This window comes from Bicyclus anynana, chromosome 8 (genome assembly GCF_947172395.1).
Source record: "Bicyclus anynana chromosome 8, ilBicAnyn1.1, whole genome shotgun sequence".
In the NCBI taxonomy this organism is placed as follows: domain Eukaryota; kingdom Metazoa; phylum Arthropoda; class Insecta; order Lepidoptera; family Nymphalidae; genus Bicyclus; species Bicyclus anynana.
Genome location: NC_069090.1, coordinates 10,242,145 through 10,251,931, shown reverse-complemented (window position 1 = coordinate 10,251,931; position 9,787 = coordinate 10,242,145). Strand labels below are relative to the sequence as shown.

The following is a 9,787-nucleotide window of genomic DNA, read 5'->3' as shown; positions in this document are numbered from 1 at the left end:
GAAATTTATATGGGACCTACTTCGAAATAAACCCTTTACAAAAAGAAAAGAATTTTCAAAATCGGTCCACTCAGTAAAAAGTTACGCATAGTTTAACATTACAATAAATGGGAAAACAATTAATCATCTTCTATTTTCCTACTATTAGGTTTGAAATTGTTTTCCAACATTTTATGAGACTTTTAGGAATATACCCTTTCTATCAAAAAAAGAATAATCAAAATCGAACCACCCAATAAAAAGTTATGCTTGGTTTTACATTAAAATGAATGAGAAAACAATCAATCGCACATTTAGGATTGGAATTTTTTTTTTAAATTTATATGGGAGCTTTACAATCAAAATACCTTTACAATCTATAAAGAATTTACGAAATCGGACCACTTCGTAATAAGTTACGCATAGTTTTACAATACAATTAATGGGAAAATAACCAGTCATCTTCGTTTTTTTAAAATTTATAATGATTTGGGACCATTGTCGGAATATACCCTTTCTATTTAAAACAAAGTTATTCAAATCGGAATTCGAAGACATGCTTGGTTTTAAACTAAAACAATCAAGAATGATCAATCAAAAGAATTATCAAAATCGGACTACTCATGTTAACAGTTATTCTTGGTTTTACATTACGAAAACAGGGGATGATTGATTGTTTAACCATTAATTTTAGTATACAACCAAGTATAACTTTTTATTGAGTGGTCCGATTTTGATAATACTTTTTTATTATAAAGGGTTCATTCCGAAGATAGTCTTTTAAAGATATGAAAAAGCAATTCGAGCCCTATAGCTAGTAAACAATAGATAACTAATTGTCGGCCCATTAATTGGAACATTGGCACCGCCTTCAAAGTGATCAATAGATAGAAAATATTATAATATTTTCTTTCGTTTGTTAGTTTTCTGCATAAGTTTGTATTTTTGAAGTCGGTTGTATTTAAAAAAAAAAATATGTATAAATAGCATAGATATTTTTTAACAATTTAAATAATTTCGTCCACCAAAACATTTCTGATTTTAAATAACATAAAAAACATGACTTTAAAAAAATCATCAAAGTCGGAGCTGTTTCTGAGGACTTCCAGCATATGCTTGTTTTATTCATTATTTGATTCCATTATTTCTTTCATAAAAACGTGACATTTTTCATTATGAGAAGTACAGTACATAAAGAGACGAATTTTAGTATTCCAAAGAATCATGGTGCAGGTGCCTGGTCCATTGATTATATTTGTTGTGACCTGTAATAGAAAATTTCATTTAACATGACTTTTTAAAATGCACTGAAAATAAATATTTACATAATTATATATAATAAGAATATATAATAAAAATTCTCTTCAGGGACATTTGTGAGATACTACTAGATACACTTACAGTTTTTAAAAACAAAACTGTAAGTGTATCTAGTAAACATGTAGTTCATTGTTATTAAGCAGGTCAAAAATACCTTGTTGGTTCAGTAGCTAGCCCATGTGTTTTGGATCACGAGATCCTGGTTCTGTCTTTAAGAGATACTGAGTTTTTGCTTCTGCTAACAAATTCTTAGTCTGGAATTGGGAAGTTGGTGGTGTCACACCCCCGTGCCTCAGAGAGCATGTTAAGCCGTCGAACCCGGTCATTATCATTAACATTTCTGATAGTGATCATTAATCAATCTAATAATATCAACCTAAGCCGAATGAATAAAGCAAGTTACCTTGTGGTATTTTGCAAAAATGCCAGCAGCAACGTGGCTGCAGTAGTGTGGCTCGGGACGGGTACAGCTAGACCTTCATCTTTTATTTCTATCTCATGATATTTAACAATATATCTTCATTTTACAGCACCTGCAATAATAAATCAGAAGTTATTCATTTTACATAACTATTATTGCATGCACTGCACCTGCAAAAATAAATGAGAAGTATACATTTATGGGGTGTAAGGGGGAGGCTAGTACCAGTCAGCCTCTCCAACTGCCAACATCACCTGCACGTGGTGCACCCTGCAGATTGACCGACGAGGCTCTGGCGACCGACTAATGGCGGTTTAACAATTCTGATTCAGCTAGACATCACAAGTACCACAGACCGGTGTCAGGCAGCAGCGATACCGGTGCGAGAAGTCTAGGCCTGCGAATGACCAACCCGCATGCCCAGCGTGGTCATTTATGGGCATTACCTTGCAATGTATAGTACAACACAACAAGATCCATGCAAGAGGCCTATGTCCAGCAGTGGACGTCTATCGGCTGATAAGGTATACATTTTACATAATTATTATTGTTACCAGTTAAGAGGATAATCCCAGAGGATGTTGCTATTTCGTGATCTAAACCAGACATTTTCCTTTAGCATAGTACTTGTAGTGCTTACTGTCCCGTGGGAGACTAACATTCCAAAGGACCACAGTATAAAACTGAATAAATGTTATGACCTAACAAATGAACTAACTAAAATGGCTATATGGTTAGTCTGTACGCCGTAGAGAGGTGCGAGAGGATTACCAGCAAAATCTCTCTATAATTTGCTTAGAGACCTTGGTCTCTCTAGAAGTGCAGATTTGGGTTACCAAATTTGGCAGACCTTACTACGCAGGGAGAACAACACGAGCAGAGAAGGGGAGTGTTAATCAATTGTCAAGGAATTCTTTAACCTTACGTCCATTGATCACAAGTCCAAGCTCTGCTCAGCGTTTTTCTCTCTGCCACGTGATGGACACCCACATGGTGAATCCATGAATTGGTAAGATATTCGTCTCAAAAAAATCATGTTGTACACTAAAATAATTTAGTTGAGGCATGCAATAATGACCGCGTGAAATACAGTTTTTCACAAATCTCCCTTGATTTTTTCAGGAATAAAAGTTAATTTTAGTGAAATTTATCAATAGTTTTTTCAAGTGATTATAATTATATACACAATACTAAAATGCAAACAAGGTCTTTTAAATTTTTTGTCTGTCTGTGTTTCTGTTTCTCTGGGATAATCTTTGGAACGGCTGAACCGATTTTAATTGGACTTTCATTGGAAGATAGAGGAAGTTATTGAGCAATATTTAGGCTACTTTTTATCCCAGAAACATGGTTCCCGCTGGATGTTCAAAAACTGAACATCACACGGTTGAAATCGCGGGCGTCCGCCAGTATTATAATATTGGTTAGCCAATGTGGTTTTGGATAACTAGGTCGTGGCTTCGAACCTGGGTCAGGCTATCAGATACTGAGTTTTTCTTTCTTCCAAGAAATTTACAGTTCTCAGCCTGGAGTTGGTAAGTTGTTTGTATTACACTCCCGCGCCTCGTCCAGGTCATTATCATTAACATCTGATAGTGATCCACAATGAATTTCACTTTATCTCCCTTAGCTCACCAACCTTTATTGTAGCAGTGTGGTGGGTCTAAGCTCCCTAACCCCTTTTCTATAAGGTCTGGCTCTGTTAAACTAGTGTCGTTAAAATAGGCTGATAATGATGATGAAGCAGGTTACCTTGTGCTATTTTGCAAACATGCCAGCAGCAACTGTGTGGCTCAGCACTGACTGGCACAGCTAGACCTTCATCTTCTATTTTGCTACACCTGAAAAATTAAACATAAATAATAAATTTTATGTATTTTCACCAGTTAAAAACAAATGAAAACTAAAATAATTTTATTAAGTGAAAAATGTGAAGAATAGATTATGAAAAAAAAAACATAGACTCGAATTGAGAACCTCCTTCTTTTTTTGAAGTAGGTTAAAAATGTGAAAAAAAATTCAGTTAAATTCTCATCTTGGAGTTGGGAAGCCTTTAATCCCGATTATTATCATTAGCATCAGATAGTGGTTATTAATGAATTGAACATTATCACCCTAAGCCCTCCAACAGCATTGGAGCAGTGTGGTGGGTCTCAGCTCCATAATCACTTTTCTATAAGGCCTGGGCCTGTAATGCCGTAAAAATAGGTTGATAATAACGATGAAGCAGGTTACCTTGTGCTATTTTGCAAACATGCCAGCAGCAACTGTGTGGCTCAGCACTGACTGGCACAGCTAGACCTTCATCTTCTATTTTGCTACACCTGAAAATTTAAACATAAAGAATAAATTTTATGTATTTTCACCAGTTAAAAAACAAATAAAAACTAAAAGAATTTTATTAAGTGAAAAATGTGAAGAATAGATTATGAAAAAAAAACATAGACTCGAATTGAGAACCTCCTTCTTTTTTTGAAGTAGGTTAAAAATGTGAAAAAAAATTCAGTTAAATTCTCATCTTGGAGTTGGGAAGCCTTTAATCCCGATTATTATCATTAGCATCAGATAGTGGTTATTAATTAATTGAACATTATCACCCTAAGCCCTCCAACAGCATTGGAGCAGTGTGGTGGGTCTCAGCTCCATAATCACTTTTCTATAAGGCCTGGCCCTGTAATGCCGTAAAAATAGGTTGATAATAACGATGAAGCAGGTTACCTTGTGCTATTTTGCAAACATGCCAGCAGCAACTGTGTGGCTCAGCACTGACTGGCACAGCTAGACCTTCATCTTCTATTTTGCTACACCTGAAAAATTCAACATAAAGAATAAATTTTATGTATTTTCACCAGTTAAAAACAAATGAAAACTAAAATAATTTTATTAAGTGAAAAATGTGAAGAATAGATTATGAAAAAAAAACATAGACTCGAATTGATAACCTCCTTCTTTTTTTGAAGTAGGTTAAAAATGTGAAAAAAAATTCAGTTAAATTCTCATCTTGGAGTTGGGAAGCCTTTAATCCCGATTATTATCATTAACATCAGATAGTGGTTATTAATTAATTGAACATTATCACCCTAAGCCCTCCAACAGCATTGGAGCAGTGTGGTGGGTCTCAGCTCCATAATCACTTTTCTATAAGGCCTGGCCCTGTAATGCCGTTAAAATAGGTTGATAATTTAAACATAAAGAATAAATTTTATGTATTTTCACCAGTTAAAAAACAAATAAAAACTAAAAGAATTTTATTAAGTGAAAAATGTGAAGAATAGATTATGAAAAAAAAACATAGACTCGAATTGAGAACCTCCTTCTTTTTTTAAAATCGGTTAAAAATGTAAAAAAAAATTCAGTCAAATTCTCATCTTGGAGTTGGGAAGCCGATAGCAAAATTTCACATATTTTCACCAGTTAAAAACAAACAAAAACTAAAAGAATTTTATTAAGTGAAAAATGTGAAGAATAGATTATGAAAAATGTAAAAAAAAATCAGTTAAATTCTCATCCTGAAGTTGGGAAACCTTTAATCCCGATTATTAACATTAGCATCAGATAGTGGTAATTAATTAATTGAACATTATCACCCTAAGCCCACCAACAGCATTGGAGCAGTGTGGTGGGTCTCAGCTCCATACCTCCTCTACTATATGGAGACAATGATAAATGATGGATGTGTAGGATTAAAATAGCTTCTATGAAACATAACCTATTTTAACATACCTATTGCCTGGTTTCCATCTGTTAATGCTATATTTGCTAAGCATTGTGTGTTAATATTATTTTATTCTATTGTCTTCTTTTAAATTATCTTCTTGAAATTTCTTAGTCTGGCTTGCAAGTAATGCTAAATTTTGGGCTCATTTTTTGTGAGTTTGTTGGTACTGAACTTCTGCGAACATTGTTCATTTTTGAAAGCTTTGATTGCTTTTTGAGACATTGTGTAAATATTTTTTATATTAAAAACCGTCGTCATGCGGGTAAAATTCATGTGAAGAAGCAGGATTGCTGAAAGCATTAGGTATATATTTTTATTTTAATACATAATAAACTCTTTTTATTTATCTCTCTCTCTCTCTCTCTCTAACTGCTTTATTGGTTCAGTGTAACTATCATGAAATTCTGAGTTTGAGTCCTGGGTTGGTCTATGAAATATTGAGCATTTCCTTCTTTCAAGAAACTCACAATAAAAATCTATACTGATATGTATTCAACCCATTTTTAAATTAAATGTCTTAAATGGTGAAGCATAACATTGTGAAGAAACCTGCATAACTGAGAATTTTCTTAATTGTCTAGGTGTGTGAAGTCTGCCAATCCGCATTGGGCAAGCATGGAGGACTAAGGCCTAACCCCTCTCGTCCTGAGAAGTGACTCGTGCTCAAAAATGAGCCGAAAATGGGTTGTTAATCTATACTAATATTATAAAGAGGTAAAGTTTGTAAGTTTGTCACATTTTTTAAATGGGACAAATTTTCGGAACTACTGGTCCGATTTCAAAAATTCTTTCACCAGTAGAATGCTACATTATCGGGGAGTGCTATAGGCTATATTTTATATTAGCATGATATATATTCGATTTAATTTTATTTTAGCATAGAAGTCTCTATTTTCCTTTGTCATCGCACCACGCTCATATTTTCTATTTTTTGTCTGTCTGTTTGCCTTTTTTTTGACCGGGCATCACGCTGATACTACAGAATGAATTCAAACGATACTTAAGACGATTTGAGACCATAATACGTAGAAGGATCATAGGATACTTTTTGTCGTGAAAACAAAATCAGAATTGGGTGAAGTAGGGGTAGAAAGTTTGTACGGAAAGTCCTTAATTTTTTTAGTTACAGGGTATAAGTTATAAAACTTGCAAAATAGAATGTGAAATAGGGGTTGAAAGTTGACATCGATTTTTACGCGGACGAAGTCGCGGGCGTCCGCTAGTATGTATTATAAAGAGGTAAAGTTGGTGGTGTTCTAGCAGGTAAACTCTGGATCTACTGAACCAATTTTGAAAATTCTTTTACCACTAGAAAGCCACGTTATTTCTGAGTATCATAGGCTATATTTTATCCGCGTATTCTCAAACTGCAGAAAGTTGGTTAATATTTATATTAACACATTACACACATCACTAACTAGTCTCAAAGTGCTTAGCTTGTGTTATGGGTAGTAAAAGCTCAACTGAATGAGGAATGTTCATAAATAAATTATATATACTTAATATTCTTCATAAACTCCAAGCCCACCAACCGATACTGATGAATGATGGATTAGTAGGATTAAGTAGCATCTACAGGGTGCTCGGGAGTATTTCCCATAACTCAAGGGTAGCTCCAAGTTCTATAAGGAAAATTAACTTAAAATGTCTAAGGAACATGTGTATTAAAAAACTTTAATAAAAACAAGTCAACCGACTTCAAAAACATACTTACTAAACTAAAAAACGAAAAATAACATTATACTAAGTTCTATATATCATATTATGTTCTAACTGATGATCAGTTTGAAGGTGGTGCTAGCCCAATGATGTATTAATTCAAGCCATGTAAGAATATCATAAATATTTAGGTTTTTCAGACAGTGTTCTTTCATGTAGTTCTTTCAGTAACAGCTTAAATTAAAACAACACCGGTTTAGCACAGCCTTCAAACTGATCATCAGTTAGAACATAATATGATATGAACTTATTTATTATTTTTTTATTATAGCCTGGTTATTTATTTATTACTATTATTATATATGCATATATATATATGCATATATATATATATATTTTTTTTAATTTATAACCCATCCCATTTCCGGGCAAAGGCCTCCCCCAAACTCCTCCAAAGTTTTTGATTTGTCTTTTGGTGCCATGTAGGGCCCATGTACTCTACTAGGTCGTCTCTCCATCTACATAATTATGTAGATGATATGAACTTAGTATAATATTATTTTTCGCTTTTTAGTTTAGCCAGTATGTTTTATGTTTTTGAAGTTGGTTGAATTTCTTTAATTAAAAATTTTTTATTTTTCCATTTTTAGTGAAATCATCCTAGATATTGATCTAGCGCCAAAGGTATGTTGCTATGAGTCGTGATAAAACATTGTATTTGATTGCCTCTGACTTAGAATCAAACTAATTACTACTGTGAACCATCGAGAAGTTCCCTTAACCGTCCTTCGTCTTCATTACCAGACCCCTAATACAGTCACAACCCATCTAGGTGGAAAGTTCTCATCAATACAAATTTATCAACACATGGTAGCTACTGTGAACCATTGAGGAGTTCTCTTAACTGTCCTACGTCTTCATCACCAGACCCCTAATACAGTCACAACCCATCTAGGTGGAAAGTTCTCCTCAATATAAACTAGTAGCTAAGGTAACTCCTATAAGTGGACTTGTCAACACCTTGAATTTATGAGAAATAGTCCCGAGCACCCTGTATAAAATGTGTGCCTAGTTTGTTTCAGCTGTGCAATACATATTAATAAAATTTAAGTGTATGTCTGTGATTTCAAAATAACTGTGTTTTCTCAAGTGCCTATATACAATACTGACATACAGTCATACTTCTTTAAAATGTTCATCTGTCTGTTTGTTTGAGCTAATCTCTGGAACAGCAGGGTCATTTTAATGGAACTTTTACTGGAAGATAGAGAAGATTATTGATCAACATCTACTTAATATTTTGGCCATTACTTGTTATTTAACATGGGCGTACACTCACAACCACATAGACACTGAAATACATCCATGCTTATCACACTAATATGATGAGTTAAATTGCCACAACTGGCTGTGGTGTGTAGATGCAAAGAGCAATGATGCTATCTACTGCATCACTGGAGAGCTGTTGCTGGTGTTATATCCCTATATCTCAGAGAGTATGATATGCTATATATCCCAGTCATTATCATTAACACCTGATAGTGATCCTTTTATAATTTAACTTTATTACCCCAAGCCTATCAACCCACATTGGAGCAGTGTGCATTTTACAGTAGGTGTTTAACTTACCTTCTTATTCTCCCTCTCTCTTGTTCTTACAGGCAAAACATCTCGTCTTTTTTAAAAATGTAGATGACAAACCATTCATAGTTCAATGTAAAATTTATTCTAAAAGTCCAATAGTCTAATCATTGATTATCTGGACATTACTGAAATTAAGAGAGTGAGTAAATTTAATTAAAAATACATAAACATACTACGCATGAAGAGACAGATGAATATCTTAACATTCCGTGCAGGTGCCAGGTCCATCGCCTGGTAGAGAGAAATACTCCGAGCAGAGTCCTGGAGTTGTGACTACAGGATGTAGGGTTAAGGAATTCCTTGACAATTGATTAAACTCCCCTACTTGTGTTGTTCTCCCTGTTTAGCCAAATTTGGTAAGATCCTAGTAAGAGCAGCTTTGGATACTTATTCTTCTTTCTCTCTTTCTTCTACATAGAAGTTGCTGCAGTCCTAAAGATGCCAAGGTCTTTAAACAAGTTATAGATAGATTTTGTTGGTAATCCTCTCGCAGCTACTTCTACGGCAGACAGACTAACCACATAGCCATTTTTACTTAGTTCATTTGTTATTATTGTTTATTACAAAACCTTGACAAGAACCAGGTGAGAAATATAACTAAAATGTCCGGAGGCAATCTGATGATAGAACACAGATGAGGGAATTCCTCAACTGTTCACAGAAGCTACATTGTCAAAAAGAAAAAAAAAAATAAAATGTGCAAAGCTTAGGTCTTATAGCTAAAAGCTATTTCTTTCAAACAACCTTCAATGAAAAATGTATCTTATTATTGGCAAAAGCTTTTATAGATCAAGGCAAGAAAAATATTGCCGAAATGGCCTCCGTAGCACAGTGAATTAACTACGCAAAAGTCCTGGGTTCTATCCCCGGCTGGGCCAATTGAAGTTTTCTTTCTGGTCTATGTCTGGCTGGCTAGTTAATACCCTACTGGCAAGCGATTTAGTGTTCTGGTGAGATATTATGTAGAAACAGAAATGTGTGTGGATTTTCATCCTTTGCCTAACTAGTTATCTCGCTTCCATCTTAGATTGCATCATCACTTATCA

The 9,787-nt window shown here is 34.3% G+C and overlaps 1 long non-coding RNA gene across 1 annotated transcript; it reads right to left on the bottom strand.

Annotated features, from left to right (window-relative positions):
- Positions 1-3,202: 3,202 nt before the first annotated feature.
- Positions 3,203-4,529, bottom strand: LOC128198328 (uncharacterized). Its single transcript, XR_008251052.1, has 3 exons — positions 4,439-4,529; positions 3,956-4,044; positions 3,203-3,561 (listed from the first exon to the last, which is right to left on the bottom strand). It is a non-coding gene; the product is annotated as an uncharacterized LOC128198328 (long non-coding RNA).
- Positions 4,530-9,787: the final 5,258 nt, after the last annotated feature.